At 40.7% G+C, this 20029-nt stretch overlaps 1 long non-coding RNA gene and 1 pseudogene across 1 annotated transcript; both read right to left on the reverse strand.

Annotated features, from left to right (window-relative positions):
- LOC124522185 (leucine-rich repeat-containing protein 37A2-like) overlaps positions 1-12925 on the reverse strand; it is a 334305-nt pseudogene extending 321380 nt beyond the window's left edge.
- A 169-nt stretch (positions 12926-13094) lies between these two features.
- LOC124522187 (uncharacterized) lies at positions 13095-13515 on the reverse strand. Its single transcript, XR_006964702.1, has 2 exons — positions 13251-13515; positions 13095-13171 (listed from the first exon to the last, which is right to left on the reverse strand). It is a non-coding gene; the product is annotated as an uncharacterized LOC124522187 (long non-coding RNA).
- Positions 13516-20029: the final 6514 nt, after the last annotated feature.

Raw genomic sequence — 20029 nt, forward strand, 5'->3', positions numbered from 1 at the left:
GCATGGGGCAAGTTGAGGGCAAAATACAAGTTAGCACATGCCCCCGCCCCAGGTGGGATATGTGTGATTCTGGCTGCTCCAGGACAAAGGAAAGGAAAGAAAACAAATGGTTAACTGATAGAGATCTCAGTCGGGCAAGACAGGAGTTTCCATCAGTTTACAAATATCTTAGTAAATTACAAGAAAAAGGCCATCTTTTTCTCCTTTTTCCAGTATGAAAGATTCTTGGGGACAGTCCCTGTATATTCTTTGTACCCCCAGTACTTAGTACATGGTCGACATAGAGTGCGCGTGGCACGGATTGTTTTTCAATGAATTCATTCATTGTTATCAACGGATTCCACCCTATTTTGTCCTGTATTGCCTACATGACTATGAAATTCAGATTCTTAGAAGAGACTCTTGGTGTTATAAGATGCTTAGTAGAGGTGGTGAGTTTTAAGACATTATATTGACACCACTAAAACCTCTTGGTGGAGAAACTCAATGAGCCCGTTCTCTGGCATGCTGGCAAAACAAAAAACTGACCCTCAGTATTCTTTCCCCAAGTTAGGCATCAGCAAATTAATGAGAGGAGAGAGGAGGCCCCTGCTCTTGGGCACCCGCAGGAACTTACTCCAGCTCCAGACACACCGTAAACACTTTCATCTAACGGAAGATAAGCTGTGCAATCGGACTTCTGAACCACAAGACAGTAAGACAGTCTTTTCCAGCGTCTGCTTTAGAGGAGGGTCTTCAACCTTGAGTCTAAACATCCCCCTCAGGCCACTGAACATGCCCAGTATGATTTGCTTTTTTACAGAGAAATCACAGAATGTTCCGGCTGAAAGGGAATAACACACTTCTTAATTGAAGAGAGGTCAGGAAAGAAAGCACATGGAGAGCAGTGCCCTGTGGCAGGTTTTCAGGAGTTCTTTCCGCTTTCCTGATGGCTGAGGAAGCACCCACACCTTTTGCTGCCTGGAGAACTCTGTGCTAAACTTAGTTCTTTGAAGTTCTCTTTTGCATAGGAAACTTGCACATGAGCCGGAATCAAAGTTAAATTCAAAAGTGGATTTCAAGGACCATGCACACCTTGGGGAAGCATCACTGTCACGAATTCCCATGATAATACTGACTTGGGTGTTACTTGCTTGGGGCTTTCATTGCCCACACAAAGCTGGGTACGAGGGAGGGCAGAGAGTGCCATTTAGGAGTTAAGACAAGTCTCTTGGCCTCTTTGTACCTTAGTTTCCTCATTTGAAAAAAAAAATGGATTTTAAGACCTACTTTCCAGAATTCATACTGGGTTTATTAACACACACCTAACCAGTCACTCTATGATATTTTTACATGTAGTTTTTTTTTTTTTTTAACATGTATTCATTTTCTATTTCACTTACAGCTTGTGTAAAAACTGCATTCCATGCCAGGCCTGAAATGTTCCAAAGCTCAGTTCGGTGAGTAAATTGCAACCAAGATTTCTACACACACCAAAAAAACAAAACAAAAAAAAAACAAAAACAAAAAAAACAAGACACAAACGAAGAAGAAAAACAAGATATTTTCAGAATATTTATCCTTTGGCAGTGATTCTAATTTATAGATAATGAAACATAACCACAATACTCTCTCCATACACTAAAGAAATCTCACTATGAAAGATACTTGCCTTTTTAAAAAAATATTTGCATGAAAGATTTATACTTTCATGTTTATACATGTGGTGCATTAGATACAAATCAGTAAATGCTCAATAAATACTTGTGTTAAGTAAGTATTTTTTTCTAGAGAAGTAAGTTTATTTCTCTAGAAAAATGTTTCACAACTTTAGCACTGTTGAGATTTATGGTTGGATAATCTTTGTTATGGGGGGGGGTGCTGCCCTGTGAACTGTAGGGTGTGACAGCAGCCCTGGCCTCCACCCACTAGAGGCCAGGAGCACATCTACAGTCTGACAATCAAAAATGTCTCTAGACACTACCAAGTGTCACCTGGATGCAAAATCACCCTGGCAGAGAACGATTCACTCTGATCTCTATAATAACTCTCACACCAAACTTTGCCACAGACAAAAAAGATTTGCTACATAATTTTAGTAGCTTTCGACTAATAAAGTTTCATTCATTCAAAATGAATAACAAAGAGGTTTACAATGAAGTTTAATAAAAATTCCAAATATAATGAAATTATATTTGTAACTTACATAAACTGCAAAAAAGGTAGTGATTCAAATGTACGTCTTTCAATAGATTGTATTTTATTGCAGGATAAATCTCTAGGAAAAGGAAAAGGAAAATATTGCCTCAATTAGCCATAAGCTATCTAATTAGTAGGATGATAGTATTGAATAAGTAGCTTTTGGCTAAACTCTGAGTATTAGGAATTGTTATTTGAACCTTCCAGAGCCCCTAACCCTGCCCTCACCTTTCTTAAGAGTCTCACCTTTGTGATCTTCATACATAAAACATACAACTATAGATCTTGATAGATCTTGGAAGTAATCTTTCCTGAGAGCTAAAGAATTGATTAAATGACTTTTTGTGGCCTCATCAATTTCTAAATTATGAGCTCAAAGTTGTGATCTCCACATATAATTTCTAATATTAAAAGGGATATTCTCACATTAGCACACCTTCCTGGTTTAGTTCTATTTCTCGACACCAAGGCAATACCAGAAGAGATAAAAGATACCTTTTCATTTAACTTGAAAAGAAGTTACTCCTCTAATCAATACCTAACTTTGAACGAACTCAGAATTAGATTATCATATTAATAGAAATTTATTTTTGGTTGTACATTGCCCAAACGGTCTATGAATTTATCAACTGCTTCAGTTGCAAGTGGGGCCAACAAAAAAAACAACATGGTACTGGATTTTTATTTGGAAACATCCATCCTTGATTATAGTTGACCCTCTTTTTTCCATTGATTTCAGCTGAGTCCCTCACTTTCCACCTACATGGGTACCACCATCTTCTGACTGGCATTGTCATCTCTGGTCTCTCCCATTCTAATCTATACTGCACACAGTCACCAGATTTATTCTCCAGGAGTCGTTCTCAAATATCAGAGTCACTTGGGAACTTACTCAAGATGCAAATTCTCAGCTCTACTCCGGACTGAGTGAATCAGGAACTATGGAGGTGGAACCTGTGTTCTGACAAGGCCTCCAAGTTACCCTGGTGCAGTCTAAAGTTTGTCCTAGAGCACAGCTGTGATAACACGGTAGCTTGGCATATTATCCAAGGCCTTCAAAATCCTAAATCTGGCTCTAGTTTCCTACTCTACAGATACCAAAGAAATTTCTCATGCATTTTGCCTTTCACTCACTCTATTTTGCAAGCATATTTTCCCCAAGATGTCTATCTGATGATACGTCATAGCCATTCAAGGTTCTGTTCAAACAGCATTTCTCTAGTAACTTCTCTGATCCAACTTGAAGTCTTCCCCCCTCTTCTATGTTCCAAAAACAACTTATACTTCTCATTGCCCAGATCCATTTCTTCCCCTCCCCCTCTCCTCCTCCTCCTTCTTCTCCTTCTTTGAATTTTGTAAAGTAGACTCCACGCCCAACCTGGGGCTTGAACTCACGACCCTGAGGTCAAGAGTCGCATGCTCTACTGACTCAGCCGGTCAGGGGCCCCAATTTCTTCTTAATATAGTGATTCTGGCATTCCATTTCCTCTGGGCATAAACTCCATGAAAGTATGGACTAGTCTTGCTCATCTGCGTTGTCTACTGTGTTTAAAACTGATGCATGGACAAAGAACAAACTCAAATATTTATAAAATAAATTAACAGCTGGGTAGTGAGTACAAGGAGCAAAATGACTGAAAAGACATGTGGTTTTATGACTTTGTGGCTCCCTCTTCTGCACTTTGTCAGTGCTTCATCATTCATTTAGTGCTTATGCGTTATGGTTGAAGCTTCTGTTTATTTTCCCTGTGAAATCATGAGTTCCTACAAGGGTGGGAAGCCTGTCTTAACCATCTGCGTGCCTATGGTACTGGGCATAGGGCCTGTCACATTCTTTTTTAGGTTTTGATTCACATTTTTTTTTGAATGAATGAATGAGAACACTTCACCTAACATGAAATAATTGGCTTACAAAGTACCTCATAGTACAAATAATGAAAGGCCCAATCCATTGTGCAGTTTGTCTCTTTTGTTTTTCTCCAAACTGTGTTTGTAACGTTTGGAGCCCAGAGGGCAGAGGTAGCCAAGAAGACCAATACAAAGTGGTTGTCCCCTAAGACTTGGAAGGTTTGATAATTTGAAGGACTATTTTTAGTGTCATATGAGATTCTTTTTACTCACTACTCTTAAGCCTTCCACATTTGCAACAAGAATCTATTTTCTAAAGCACATCATTAATAAGGATTAATGAGGGGCGCCTGGATGGCTTAGTCGATTGAGCATCTGACTTCGTTCGGTTCAGGTCATGATCTCACTGCTCATGAATTCGAGCCCCGCATCGGGTTCTGGGCCAACAGCTCAGAGACTGAAGCCCGCTTCGGATTCTGTGTCTCCCTCTCTCTCTGTGCCTACCCTGCTCATACTCTGTCTCTCTCTCTCTCTCAAAAATAAATAAACATTAAAAAAAATTTAAAAAAAGGATTAATGAAATACACAGCTTTGGATGGCATGGGCAAAGAATAAACACTGAACCTCCATAGCAAAGAACATTAGTATCTCTGTATGTCTAATGTACAGAGATCTATGCAAACATTTCTTCCTTGACAATGAGGCTGGAGAGATGTTTATTCTGTAATTAGCGAAGTTAGAGGCATTTCTGATGTTTGTTTAGTGTAAACATTTCTAACTATACCACTTCACCATCATTACATTTTTAAAGATTTCATTTTTTTTTAAGTAATCTCTATACCTGACATGGGGCTCTAACCTACAACCTCGAGATCAAGAGTTGCAGACTCTAATGACTGAGACAGCCACGTGCCCTTTAGCCATCATTTTTTTAATGTTTATTTATTTTTGAGAGAGACAGAGACAGAGCATGAGTGGGGGAGGGGCAGAGAGAGGGAGACAGAATCTGAAACAGGCTCCGGGCTCTGAGCTGTCAGCACAGAGCCCGACACGGGGCTCGAACCCACAAACTGTGAGATCACGACCTGAGTCAAAGTCAGACGCCCAACCAACTGAGCCACCCAGGAGCCCCAACCCCTTAACCATCATTTTAAACATCTATTTTTATGGTGGCATAAGAATTTCCACACCGATCATAGGAATCTGCTCCTGAAGCCAAGAGCACACTGTATGTTAGCTAACTTAACAATAAATTACATAAAAAAATAATAATATAAAAATAAACTAATAAAATTTCCCACACTGAAATCCTTAATCTGTTCTCTTGATAATTTAATATGTACTTGGTAATACTGCTTACATAATTCACCTGCTTAAATATTTAATATTTAAATATTTGATTTAGATTAAATTATTTAAAAATTCTGGGTTAATGGCATTCAAATTAATGTAAATGTTCCATATTTTCTTGTCTTGTAGGTGACAATTTGAGGTTAACTTCAATTCCTCTCATTTTACCAAGCCAACTTTTTCAAACCTTTTCTGTAAAGGCCAGACAGCAAATATTTTAGGCTTTGCAGGCCATATATGGTCTCTGTCACATATTCTCTGTTTCTTTCTCTTCTTTTCTCTTTTACAGCCCTTTAAGAACATGAAAATCATTCTGAACTCATAGGTTGTATCAAGACAGACCATACACAGGATTTGATCCATGGGCCATAAATAATAAATATAAATAAAAGCAGATGGTATATGAACACTTACATAACAAGGTTCATATGGGTGTCCATAATTGCTCAGACCTCATTACTCCTTTTCCTCTACAACTGAAGGGCTTTTTCCTATATCTTGTCTATAAAATTAAAAAGTTGAAAATGCATAGGAGGTATTTAATGCTAGAGATGGGCTGGGTCCCCACAGACTTACAGAGTTATAGAATTTAATACAGAGAATTACAGAATTCTACTGTTAGAAGAAATTGTTGCAATTATCTAATTTGAACCCTGTATTTTTTAATAAATAATATAACTAAAAACTCATAATAAATGATGAACTGATTAACTTACAAATACTGGAGGGATAGCAGGCCTTCAAATGTGTCTTTACGTAATTCGGTCAGATAATTTTCACTGAGAATTCTGCAAAATGAAAAGGTCATTTCTGGGTCAAAATGCAAAATAACTACAACTATTTGCTACACAGGACCGCTAGATGTGAGAGAAACCTGGGTAATGGTGCCACCAAATACACTAATTCTTATTTAATGTAGGGATGGCGATCTCTGCTGTTTGATTCAAATATTTTCTTCTCACATGCTCCTTTGTCTCTCTCTCTCTCTCTCTCTCTCTCTCTCTGTCTCTCTCTCTCTCTCACTCTCTCTCTCTCTCACACGCACACACACACACACACACACACACACACACACACACACCTATCCACTCTTCACACCAAAATGTACATTTAATGCCTACTCTCTGGATCACAAAATCTGTTAGAACCCAGCCCTGAGTGGCAAAAACATGGACAGAACTGCCACCTCCTCCTCTCTTTTCCCAAATTTTATTGTGGAAGCCCTATTTATAACCATATCAGTGCTACAAATAAAGCCATCTAATTTTTTTCCCCAACTAAAAAATACCTGTGAGAACTAAAAATGTGCATAAAATGCACATAACATAAATGCTCAGTTTAATAAGTATAGAGTAAACACCCGTGTAACGCTATTTGTTCATTCTACTGTTGGTGGATACTCGATTTTTCTAATTTTTAGTGATTATAAACAGTGCTGCTTTGAACATTTTTCTGTTTATATCCTAGTACATATTTGCCTAAGTTTCTCCAGGATTTAACAGGGGTACAAAATTGCCTTCCTAAGAGGTTGTGCTATTTCAAGCTGGCAGATTGAAACATGCCAAGTCTCTACCAAACTGCAAACTCCACCAAAGTCCCTAAGAATGATTAGAAAAGATACAATTAGAAAATCCACAACCTTAGCTCAAAGCCAAGGGAGTAGCTCCACAAACACTCCCCACCAGAAATGCCTTGGAGCCACCTACAGGGTGATTAGCTGGGATACTGCAGTAGGACCAAGGACAGCACATCAACCCCACATCCTTCCTCCTTGGATCTGGCAGCAAAGGGTGTTTTCTTCCAGGCAGGAGCCATTGGTGTTAGAAGGGGGCAGGGTCCCAGAGCCCTGGAGGAAGGGTATACACTCTGACTAGCCATTAGAAGTCACCTCCCACCTCTTCTTTAACTCTCAGGGGGACCTGTCACCAATAACAAGCCCCGTGGTTCATTTCACCTCTTCCTTAGGACCAGAAACCAGAAGCAAGTCAAATCTCAACTACAAAGATAAATTGCACTCAGGAATGACCAAATGGAGTGAGAAAGCCAATTCTATTCAGGACAGAAAATAAAAAACAAATATAACAGCTTATAGTCAATGACACAGTTAACAGAGGAAACACAAAAGGATTTGAGAATACCAACATTAATGGGGCACCTGCGTGGCTCAGTCGGTTAAGCAACCGACTTCGGCTCAGGTTGCAGTCCATGGGTTCAAGCCCTGCACTGGGCTCTGTGCTGCAGCTCAGAGCCTGGAGCCTGCTTCAGATTCTGTGTCTCCCTCTCTCTCTGCCCCTCCCCAACTTGCACTCTGTCTCTCACTCTCTCTCTCTCTCTCTCAAAAATAAACAGTACAAAAAATTTAGAATAGCATCATTAATATATCCTCAGACAGAGGTAAACAGTACATCTAATAAAAAGAACCAACTCAAGATTATATGAATGAAAAGTATTATCATTAGTAAAAAAACTCAGTCTATGAGCAGCAGAAATGGTCGTTGAATAAATTAGAAAACTTGAGGGGCGCCTGGGTGGCTCAGTCGGTTGAGCGGCCGACTTCAGCTCAGGTCACGATCTCGCGGCCCGTGAGTTCGAGCCCCGCGTCGGGCTCTGGGCTGATGGCTCAGAGCCTGGAGCCTGCTTCCAATTCTGTGTCTCCCTCTCTCTCTGCCCCTCCCCCATTCATGCTCTGTCTCTCTCTGTCTCAAAAATAAAAATAAAACGTTAAAAAAAATTAAAAACAAAATAAATTAGAAAACTTGAGAGATCTGGCCACTGATTTCTTACCAATACTTGAAATTATATGTATTTATTATATTTACATATTTGTTTTTATATTATATATTTGTAAACCCCTTGACAAGTGGGATATTTGGTCAGTTTTGTTCTTGAGCTTATATCCCTGGCATGTAAAACAGTTCCTGGGACATAGGAGATGCTCCCTAAATATTTGTTGAATGAATTCAGAAAGTGACAGGTATCAATTTGCAAATATACTACTTTAATGAAAACAAATCATTCATTTATCATCGTTTATGAGAATGAGTACAACTTCACAGGAAAACTAATGTCTTTCTCCACCTCCACCCCAATTTGTGACTCAATCTTTTGAGACAAGAACCTTTTGAGAATTTCATAAAAGCTATGGAATGGACCCTTTCCCTAGAAAACTGCACTTTCTTGAATACGTGCAAAGGTGTGCTTGCGATTTCAATTTGCAGACCATCCCTTTAGGGCTCAGGTCCGTGAATAGAATGGACTGAATTTGTGGGTGCCAAACTTGGATGGAAAATAAAATCACATCTCTATTTTCACAAACCTCTAACTAGAATTAGCATTTCCTTCCATTATGAATGTAGGCAACAAACCACAGATTAGCATAGTTAATTTGGTCCCCAGCAGAAATCAGATATTTTCATATCACATATTTGGCGTGGATATCTCAAAATATCATTTATTCTCATCAGTACCTTGAAGTCATAATAGTTAGTAGGCCTACCATTATATTTTGTTATTTAATATTCTAACAGAAGCAGATTTATTGCTATATCACTAATCTTTTTAAAAAATTTTTGAAAACTCTATTTCCACATAATTTCCTTTTCCTATACATTTTAACTTATTATACATTTGAAAACATTATCCCAAGAACATAAGCTTCTGCAGATCATCAATAGATATATAGAAGGGTGCCTGGGTGGCTCAGTCTGTTAAGTGTCCAACTTCAGCTCAGGTCATGATCTCATGGTTCGTGGGTTCGAGCCCCACATTGGGCTCTCTGCTGACAGATCAGAGCCTGGAGCCTGCTTCCAATTCTGTGTCTCCCTCTCTTTCTGCCCCTCCCCTGTTCATGCTCTGTCTCTCAGCAATAAATAAATGTTTAAAAAAATTTAAAAAAAAATTGATATATAGAAAAAAAGGTTAAAAATCCTGCCCCAGGGGACTATTGACCCATAGTTAAAAACTTCTGTCTTACAAGGCATAACCCTCAAGCTGAATTAGAAATCATCAAATCTTGGGGCACCTGGGTGGCTCAGTTGGTTAAGTGTCTGACTTTGGCTCAAGTCATGATTTCACAGTTTGTGGGGTCGAGCCCCACATCAGGCTCTGTGCTGACAGCTCGGAGCCTAGAGCCTACTTTGGACTCTGTGTCTCCCTCTCTCTCTGCCCCTTCCCTGCTCGCTCACTCTCTCTCTCTCTCTCTCTCTCTCTCTCTCTCTCTCTCTCAAAAATAAATAAACATTTAAAAAATTTTTTAAGAATCATCAAATCTTACCAGATTCATGTTCTAGTATATAAACTACCAAATACATGCTTTTCAAAAAATATTTTTTTAATTTCAGTTTATTTTTTTAATAGGTAATATATATTTGCATGGCTCAGAATTCCAAAGGTATATAATACACAATTCAAAGTTTTTCTCCTAGCCCTGTCCCTCAGCCTACCCACTCTCTCCACTCTCTCTTGTTTCTTGTGCCAAATTACTTTCATTTTCTTACAAGTTTGGGAAATAAGATCTCCAAGTTAGATACTATCATGAGAAAATATAAACTATATATAGTATTTAAGAAATTCATAAAATTCATAAGAAAACAACTACCTTATTCTACCATTCGTTATTTACCAGTAAGGTTATCAGACTAAGGGGCAGGGGGGAATCTACTTCAGGGGGATCATAATCCCTACATCTAAATTACTATGACTGTTATGTCTTTTATTATTAATTCAGAAGTCATGTATGACTTATCTACCCAAGTTGAACTAATGATACGACACACAATCTGTCATGAAAAATGCCAGTCAATTACTTTGAGTATAATATTGTTTCCAAAATTACTTGTGTCTACACTGACTTTTTCTACAAGTCAATTTAAAAAAAAAGATCACAAAAAAATTGGCAAAGGACAGAAAATTCAGACAAGAAACACAAATGCCCAGGAAACATACAGAGATATTTAAATGTATAAGTAATCAGAAAAATTCAAATTCAGAAGGGACCCATTTTATTCACCCACCAGATCAGCCAAGAAATGGAGAATATCCAAGAGTGGGAGGGTAGGAGGAAATGAATGCTGTCATGGTGTATGGATTGGTGTGTAAATTGGCACAACTTTTTTGAGGGCAATTAAAATTGTATATATCGACATCGTCTTCATCCCAGCAATTCCATTTCCAGGGATCTATTCTACAGAAATACCTACCCACGTACACAAAGATGCATGTATGAGGTGGTCCATGCAGCAATGCATGTAATAAGAAAACTGGACACAGCCTAAATATCCATCAAGAGGGGAATTATTAAATCGTAATACACTCATACTATGGAATATTATGCAGCAGCTTGCATGGATGGGGTAACCCTCTATGTACTGGAAGAAAAAAAGTCTAAGACATACCACGAAGCAAAAGAATCGAGTTGTAGGATGTTACAATTTATGTAAAAAAAAGATAAGAAAATCACACAACAAACCTATTTTGCTGTAAATATGTATGTAGGCAAATGCATGGAAAAAGGTCTGGAAGGATATATACTAAATCCAGAGTAGTGGCTATCCCAGCAGTGGGGGGATTAGAACATAAGGCAGGTGTTCACTATATCTGTTATTTCATCAAAAAAAATTTTTTTAATGTTTATTTGTTTTTGAGACAGAGAGAGAGAGGGAATGAATGAGCAGGAGAGGGGCAGAGAGAGAGGGAGACAGAATCCGAAGCAGGCTCCAGGCTCTGAGCTGTCAACACAGAGCCCAACGTGGGGCTTGAACCCACGAACCATTGAGATTATGACCTGAGCCGAAGTTGGACACTTAACCGAATAAGCCCCCCAGGCCCCCCTGTTATTTCATTTTTATATATTGAGACTATAATCATGTATTGCTTGTATAATGGAAAATAAGTTGAAATTGATTCTAATTTTAAAGGGAACCTGCCAAATTTAATTTTTAAAATAAACACAGATGGGGCGCCTGGGTGGCTCAGTCGGTTAAGCGGCCGACTTCAGCTCAGGTCATGATCTCGCGGTCCGTGAGTTCGAGCCCCGCGTCGGGCTCTGGGCTGACAGCTCAGAGCCTGGAGCCTGTTTCAGATTCTGTGTCTCCCTCTCTCTGACCCTCCCCCGTTCATGCTCTGTCTCTCACTGTTTCAAAAATAAATAAACGTTAAAAAAAAAATTAACACAGAACTGCAATCGGTAGAGGTTGAGTTGGGATATGGAAGGGGAAACACCTTTCCTCAGAGCTACTGACTTCAAAGTTCTGCACCAAGAAGGACCTGAGAATGCAGGTTTTTTGTTTTTTTTTTTGTATTCGTATTTGGAGAGAATATACTCACAGTTTCTCAGCCCAACGGTATCCCTTCCATACATTTTCATCAATGTAACAAATAGAGTTTCCTTGGAAATTTCTGTGAAGAAACACAGTTCAGATCCTTGAATAGGTAGGAAAGGAATGAACAGAATAAATAAGAGAATCACTGGCAACCTTGTGGGGAATATTCCAATGCAGTAAATGCCAACTTTCTACTTTCCACAGCTATCAGCATCCCAGGTGGTGCAATTAATAAAGAGCTAGCGTGGGGCCAATGGCACAAACAAGGCAGCTCCTTAGAACCTGAACTTCCTATTTGTTCCATTCCTTGGGTAGATAACGCGTGTTAATTACTCTGGAGTATTTTCTTTTAGAAATTATTTTGGCAAGGAGAGAGGGAAGATGGCGGCGTAGGAGGACGCTGGGCTCACCGCACATCCTGCTGATCACTTAGATTCCACCCACACCTGCCTAAATAACCCAGAAAACCGCCAGAGGATTAGCAGAACGGAGTCTCCGGAGCCAAGCGCAGACGAGAGGCCCACGGAAGAGGGTAGGAAGGACGGCGAGGCGGTGCGCGCTCTACGGACTGGCGGGAGGGAGCCAGGGGGCGGAGGGGCGGCCCGCCGGCCAAGCAGAGCCCCCGAGTGTGGCTGGCAAAAGCGGAGGGGCCTGACGGACTGTGTTCCAACAGCAAGCACGACTTAGCGTCTGGGAGGTCATAAGTTAACAGCTCTGCTGTTGTGCGCGTTGTGAATAACTGGTATTTGGTGAGCCAGGGGAGAGAGCACCAGAATAAGCTGTTAATTAACTTAATAGTCTAAGCCCCCTGAAGATATGTTCTCCAGTTTCCAGAGACTGACTGTATCAGGGAAATGAGGGAAAGACGCCCCATTCACCCTACTTTGCCCAGACTGTGTCTTGTGGAAATACTGGCTACCACGAGGGACTCTGGCTTCAGTCCTGCTTCTCTCGCCTGTGGCCCCTGTTGTCTGTAGATAAATATTGAACTGTTTACGTTTTAATTCCTCACCACGTGGCTAGAATTGGTTACGGATTTATACATTTCAATATGAGAAAAACGAGTATTTGACAAGCAATGCTGAGAAGCCAGTATCGGAAAGTAAACTTTGTAGGTGGCCTGAGGCAGGACGGCATTCACTCTGTGACAACCTCACATAGTGTCTCGCTCTCGTCACCCAGCTCTTCAGTAGTGGAATCTGTGGCCTTCTCTGCTGTGGCTTTGCCAGCCTCCCTGGGAAAAGGAGAAGAATGCCAAGGCTTTGACTCTCGAAAGGAACAATTCAACTCTTCATAATTTCCCCATTTTAGAGAAAATCTTCCCCAATCACGTACCCTAGTTCCATGTGGAAAATCTCATCTTCATCAGAAGAATCCTTGTGTAGCTTCTGTGCCATGTTTTTCTTGCGTGTGGCATTGAGAGGTCTGTACATGTCCCTAAGCCAAAGTGGCCGCCTTCTCCAGAAAAAGCCCTCCTAGAAAACAGAAAGGACAATGTTAGGTCTGTTTCCCCTGCCTTCTCCAGCCACGGTACTTTATCCTCCTCAGATTTACCTGATTGTCACTTTCCTTTGAGCATCTCTTACGCAGCAGAGATCCAAAGAAGCCCCTTGAAGGAAACACACACACAGACAATTAGTGATTCGTACCATTTTCCATGCCTCTCACAATGTATTTCTCCAGTCTTATTAGCAGGCAAAATCAACACAGACCTGGGATCTCAGAAATAATTCCATACATGCTGGGCTTTCAGAATTTTCCTGTGTCTGTCCATAATGGCCCCACAGTGGCCCTGGGAGACCTTTGTATGTAACTTGACATGAAGTATAGGTAGGATTTTCACCCTGCTCACCTTCTGGCCCTTGGCCAAGTGCCCTTGTGCAGTCAACAAACTGGGTGACCACACGGCAGAAGCACCTAACTCTCTCCAGAAGCATTGTACATCAGTCCCCGCCAGGCTTAGCCTCCCAGGCATCATTTGCTGGCGGGTGGGGAGGTGTTTCTATTTTCCTAGCTGCATTACCTTACAAGATGAATCGCACCGAGTGAATGCCTGAGTCCAACCAGCAGTTATCTAGCTCACTGACTTTCACACTGCAGGCAGATGAATGAGTGAGTCGTGAAATCACCTTAAAACACACGGCTAGCGCTAAAACACAAAATACTCTTTTTGAATACAAACGGCATAGGGGGTACCTGGATGGCTCAGTCAGGTGAGCAGCCCAAGTCTTGAGTTTGCCTCAAGTGATGATCTCACAGATTGTGACATTGAGCCCTGTGTCTGGCTCTGTGCTGATAGTGTAGAACCTGCTTGGGATTCTCTCTCTCTCTCTCTCTCTCTCTCTCTCTCTCTGCTCCACCCCCCCTCAAATAAATAATAAACTTAAAAAAAACAGAACAGAAAGAATCAGAGTGTATGGTAAGTTTGTTTTAGAAGGTACTTATGTCTATACGGTATGTGTGCACTGAGTTGTGACATAAAATGCAGTTCACAGCCCAAGAACAGTGTAGTCAGAGACGTGCCCAACTGGAAAGGAACCATCTTCTTTCTGGTTCTAGTGGTACTAGTGATACAACCGTCTGGCAAGACATCTTCCTTTTCTCCTTCTCCATCTCATTAGTATAAAAGGAAGAGATAAATGATTATCTAAGGTCTCTCCCAGTTCAAATTCTATTGGGTCTGGATAAAGGGAATGGAGAGCGGGGCCTCGAAAACCAGAAGGAGGAAGAAGGAAGTTTCCCCCCCACTTTACAGGAGGGACTCATGTATTCCACCTTCCATCATGCTTGAAGACTAGCCCCTTCACCCCACGACGTTTGGCCCTCCCTATCCCTTCTCCAGAGCCTCTGAGAAGGTCTGTGGCCAGGCCTGATGCCCACCGTCAGCAGGAACGGGTCTGAACATTTCCACCCCCGTCCCCCCACGATCTTTCTTTAAAGGTCTAGTGAGCAGGTGCTCTGTGCCAGTCCCATTCTAACTCGGGTTTGGCTGGGCAGCTAACTTTGCTGGGTCCAGGCAAAGCATTAGGCCAAATATGTATTCTTTCTGCCTTTGGTGGTTTCCTGGCTGTAAAACAAGGGGATTGAAATAGATGAGTTTGAAAATCTAGTTCTAAAATTCTACTTTAACGATTGCCAGACTAATATTTACTTTGAGCTTCCTTCTTTACCTTCCTTGGCTGCTGTTGTATGAGAATGAATCTGTTTTGGAGGAAAACATGATCACAGTTACCCATCACAATAACCACTCCCTCCAAATCTTTATTCATTCCTTTGCATTTTAGGTCTTCTCTACCCAGTGAGAGGATAACTTTTCCTAGGACAGGAATTTGTTTAATAGTCCTTTGACTCTTCAATAAGACCTAACTTGTGTGCAGCTGGTAATACATTTTACTGACTGTCTCAGATAACAGTCAACAGATAATTCCTAATAAAAATTCTTGGGAGGAGGAAAAGAAAAGTGTCTACCAGAAACCTAAACAGCAGCACTGTTTTAAAGTCAAGGACAAGAGTAGGATGTCTGTTATCACTGCTGCTATTCATTGGTGTTGAGGAGGTCCTAACTGATGCACTGGGAAAAAATGGAGTCGTGGAAAGGAAGAACTAAGACGTATTTGCATACGAAATTACAGACAAACTAAAAGGCCCAAGAGAATCAACTAAAATTTTACTGGAAGAAATATGAGAATTCAGTAAGATGGCTAGATATAAAATCAAGAGATCAACATGTAAACCTCAATGACTTTCCTATGTCCCATAAATAATTAATCAAAAAACGGAAGAATTATCCCATTTACAATTATCAATAAAAAGGCATAAAGTACCTAGGAATAAACTTAGCAAAGAATGGGTAAGACCTATGAGATGAAAACACTAAAGCTCTTCTGAAGGACATTAAGAAGAAACGAATGCATGATGTGAGACACTATTTTCCTAGAATAGTGTACAGATGTCAGTTCCCTTCAAATTAACCTACAAAGTCAAGGCAATCCCATTCAAATCCCAAGACAGTTTTTTGAACAAAAACTGGCCAGCTGACATTTGGTAGAGAAAATGTGCAAGCATAGCTACAAACTGTATGAAAAAGAAGATCACAGAGCAGACATTAAAATACGTTCTTACAGAGCAACTGCAGTTAAGTATGTAGCGTGATACTGATACAGGAAAAGAAAACCAGATTGATAGAATAGAGTCCAGATAAAAATAGTATTTTAGATCCATGAAGAAAGAATGAACCATTCAATAAAAGATTTTAAAGTAACTGGATCTTTACGTAAGGGAAAAAAGTTAGATCCCCTACCTCGAACGTACCAAAACACCACACAGATTCCATACAGATTAAAAATAAATAAATCACAACAAATAATATAAGAGTGCAGAAGAAAATATCAGAGACTATTTTTATACCATGAGGCGAAAAGGCCTTGTTAACAAGACCCATGTCCTTTAAGCCATGAGGCAGATATGGTGACGGACTGTCCACACCCTCCTGTTCATCGCAGTCCTTGCCCCCTTGGTCCCCTGGATTGTTTGTCCTCTTCCTGTTGATTTATAAAACTCTCTTCATATGAAATACATTAATCCTTTCAAGGGCTTTCACTGAATTTCAATGTTTCAAATATTTGTCAGTGTTTTTATCGTGAAGGAGACGGAACAGTGGGATAGGAGCACAGGCTGACTGCAGGCACAGCTGGGTTCTGCTTTGGGTTTTGCCACAGGGGCCTTAAGCTGATCCCCTTCTATGTATGAAAGAAGGATGGTGATATCATCCTCACAGGACTGTGGGGATTCAATCAGATGTCTGGTTTATTCCAAGCATAAATCGGACAAGACGATCAAATCTATCAAATGTTTCTGCATGTGGTATCAATCAGGTCACAAAGCTTTTTCTCACCATAAGATTATAAAAGTATTGATTCTATCTTCTTCTAATACTTTGACGGGTTCTTGTTTCTCTTTTTTTACATTTACTGAAATATGTTTTTTTAAGGTGAGAAATAGGGATCTGTTGTTATTTTCCTCCCAAATAATTAAGCAGCTGTTCTATTACCATTTATTTATTTTCTTCCACTGATTTGAATGCTAAAAGGTAACATTTCAATGTTTATTTATTTTTGAGAGTGACAGAGAGAGACAGTAAGAGTGAGAGAGGGGCAAAGAGAGAGAGACACACACACACAGAATCCAGAGCAGGCTCCAGGTTCTGAGCTGTCAGCACAGAGCCCAACACAGGGCTCGAACTCCTGAACCATGAAATTATGACCTGAGCCAAAGTAGGACCCTTAACCAACTGAGCCACCCAGGCGCCTCTAAAAGGTAACATTTCAAAAGTCCTAGGCACCCACGGATCTGTCTATTGCTGGACTCTGTAGGCTACTTCCCATAAATATTAGGTTGCATTATTCCTCCTTGTGAAATTGACACAATGCCTCATCTCTTCCTTTGAACATCATTATTGTCCACTACAGGAAAGAAACTGCATGGTCTCTGACCTCAAAAAGTGTATCATCTAAGTAGGGAGAGGAAATAATGAAACCACATAAAAAAAAATATAAACACAAGGTTAAACCACATAGGAATTTAAAACAGCAATAGGAGTTTATAGAACTTCCCCAAAAGCAAAAGGCTGCAGGCCACCTGAAGATGCAGAGTACGGACTGGACAATGGCCAATGATTTCTCTTCCCAGAGGTCATGGTAAGTTGACCCCACGCTAGTTCCTAGGCTCTTAGGCTGAGAAATCAGACTCTGATCTCATCAAGAGAGAACGTACTTCTTTCTACATGGAGGCAATATCACCTTGCCAATGTCACAGGATTGATCAAAATCAGAATGTCAGGTCATGACTTGACAATAAGGAAAACATCCATTCCATAGATAGGGCATCTGTGTCTACATGATTGGGCATTACCTCCTGTGGAGACAGGCCTCTGTGGCACACTGAAGTATAATCAGAAGGCTATTTGGTGAGAAGAGAAGTGGAAGAAAAGTAATTAGCTGAATCCAGTGTTTAATGGAAAGGACTGAGGTAGCTAGATCCATCCATCTGCCCCGCGGGCACAGCCCGGCTGGTGGGCCTGACTCTCATCTGCTGCCTGAGGTGCCATCTCTACTCTTAGGCAAGGCTAGGTGGGCACTGCCCATGTTGGTCTCTTCCTCACCATTTCTATGCTTTTACTACTGACCAACCCTCCAGAAGACAGACATGTTTCTCCTTAGCAGTTAATACATCCAGTCAGGTTTTACTCAAGTCTGAGAGACCAGGAAGCCTTACATATCTCTGCTCTGATCCATGACCTTGATATTTCTCTCTTGACGAGCTGCCTTTTAACAAACTGTTTAGCATATTTTTGTTATCAGGGGAGGGGAATGCGTCACTGTAGACCCTAACAAATGGTGACAATCTCACAGAAGGACTAGGTCCAGGAGTATTACAGTATTCGGGGAAGGCTTTGTGAAGAAAGATGAACTCGAGTTGGCTTTTGAAGGCTCATGGGACTTCCACCAGCAGAGTGAAATAAAGGAATTTCAAGTGGGCAAAGTCACCAACAAAAGTAGGAAAGGGCATGGTCTGACTAGGGGATGGTGAAATTGATTCTAACTTTAAAGGGAACCTGCCAAATTTAATTTTTAAAATAAACACAGATGGGGCGCCTGGGTGGCTTAGTCGGTTAAGCGGCCGACTTCAGCTCAGGTCATGATCTCGCGGTCCGAGAGTTCGAGCCCCGCGTCGGGCTCTGTGCTTACAGCTCAGAGCCTGGAGCCTGTTTCAGATTCTGTGTCTCCCTCTCTCTGACCCTCCCCCGTTCATGCTCTGTCTCTCTCTGTTTCAAAAATAAATAAACGTTAAAAAAAAATTAACACAGAATTGCAATCGGTAGAGGTTGAGTTGGGATATGGAAGGGGAAACACCTTTCCTCAGAGCTACTGACTTCAAAGTTCTGGACCAAGAAGGACCTTAGAATGCAGTTAGTTTTTTTTGTTTTTTGTTTTTTTTTTTGTATTCGTATTTGGAGAGAATATACTCACAGTTTCTCAGCCCAACGGTATCCCTTCCATACATTTTCATCAATGTAACAAATAGAGTTTCCTTGGAAATTTCTGTGAAGAAACACAGTTCAGATCCTTGAATAGGTAGGAAAGGAATGAACGGAATAAATAAGAGAATCACTGGCAACCTTGTGGGGAATATTCCAATGCAGTAAATGCCAACTTTCTACTTTCCGCAGCTATCAGCATCCCAGGTGGTGCAATTAATAAAGAGCTAGCGTGGGGCCACTGGCACAAACAAGGCAGCTCCTTAGAACCTGAACTTCCTATTTGTTCCATTCCTTGGGTACATAACGCCTGTTAATTACTCTGGAGGCAAGTATTTTTTTCCCCCAAATCACTTATGTGTCTAAAATGGTTCCTTCCTTGGGGTGCCTGGGTGGCGCAGTCGGTTAAGCGTCCGACTTCAGCCAGGTCACGATCTCGCGGTCCAGGAGTTCGAGCCCCGCGTCGGGCTCTGAGCTGATGGCTCAGAGCCTGGAGACTGTTTCAGATTCTGTGTCTCCCTCTCTCTGCCCCTCCCCCGTTCATGCTCTGTCTCTCTCTGTCTCAAAAATAAATAAACGTTAAAAAAAAAAATTTTTTTTTTAAAACAAAATAAATAAAATAAAATGGTTCCTTCCACAAATCAATGAGAAAATAAGAATTCAACGAAAAAAATGGTAAAAAATTTACCATTATCAGCAAACAAATGTAAAGAAGCCCTCTACTGAAACCTCTCTAGGTGTTAGAAGGAGAAGGGAAGTTAGAAATTAGAATAACTAACATGGAAAGATTTCTTAGACATATTGCATAGGGAAAAGCAACAAATCACTGGGCAAGGAATTAAAAAGTATCCCCTCATTAGGAAATTAGGAAAAAATGCAAAGGAAAGAGATGGGAAGGAAGGACACACACCAAAAAGGTGACAGGAGTTATCTTATGAGTGGTAGGGAGGGTGGGGTGGGATTTTCACGTTTTATCCTCTATACCTGTGACATTAAAAACAAAAAAAAAGTATCCATGATAATTCATGTATCCATGAATTACATATGTTTAAAAGAAGCTATTAAATGCCTGAGGTTCAGTTTCAACCGCTAACTCTGCGTATGACTTTGAACCTTTACCTTTAGTTTTGTCCTCTTCCCTCAGCAACAGCTTGCCTGGTCAGTTTATATACACAGTTTTTTTCAGGGGAGTCAGGAATAAATTCAAAACAGATACCCATCTGCCCATGTGCCTGGTGGACATTTCCAGTCAACCTGAAGCCTTCTGGTTGCTCTATGTTCCCTGGTAAAAGATGCC

This window comes from Lynx rufus, unplaced genomic scaffold (genome assembly GCF_022079265.1).
Source record: "Lynx rufus isolate CCGP_SWC_20201006 ecotype Redwood Valley unplaced genomic scaffold, mLynRuf1.p SCAF_34, whole genome shotgun sequence".
Classification (NCBI taxonomy): Eukaryota; Metazoa; Chordata; class Mammalia; order Carnivora; family Felidae; genus Lynx; species Lynx rufus.